The sequence below is a fragment of the Chiloscyllium plagiosum genome, chromosome 21 (genome assembly GCF_004010195.1).
Source record: "Chiloscyllium plagiosum isolate BGI_BamShark_2017 chromosome 21, ASM401019v2, whole genome shotgun sequence".
NCBI classification, from domain to species: Eukaryota; Metazoa; Chordata; class Chondrichthyes; order Orectolobiformes; family Hemiscylliidae; genus Chiloscyllium; species Chiloscyllium plagiosum.
The window spans coordinates 59,976,746-59,977,500 of NC_057730.1; positions in this window are offsets into that span (position 1 = coordinate 59,976,746).

Here is a 755-nt window from a genome sequence, read left to right on the forward strand (position 1 = left end):
AACTCTCTCTCACACACATACACACACACACACACACACACAGATATGGTAACACATTAACACAGAAACACACTCACGCTCCCACAGACACACAGAGGAATACAAACATACTGCAGAATGCAAACACAGCAACACACAGACACATTAACGCAACCACACCTTCACTTTCACACACAGAGAAACACAGTTATACTGAGATATAGGAACAGATGGGCACACAGACTGGGAACACACACACACACACAAAAAGTCATCCTCTATTATAGGAACACATTTATTCACAGACACTGAATCACACCCAGATCCTCACTCACATATAAAACATATATACTAAGAAACATTACACACCTACCTGCAAGAACTCATAGAAGCATTCCTGTATGCACACATGAGCACACAGACACAGCCACAGAACAATACACACTGTCAGATACAGACACAGAGCAACACTTTTAAACAAACACAGAGACCACCTATAAAGAGGCACAGAGTGATCCTGCCAGAGGCACAAAAAGATCTTGACATACAAACCAAAAGCCAAACACAGTTTGAAAAATACATGCAGGTGCACATAAACAGGTGCACAGCCAGGCAGAGACACACCCTGCATTCACGCAATAATGCACCTGCACTCAATAACAGGCACACATCGAGAAACCGAACCAGTATGACACGCTGACACACAAGCAAAAACAGCATATCCTGTGCACAGGTAGAAATGCAACATAGACAATGTGCAAAACATACATAATACA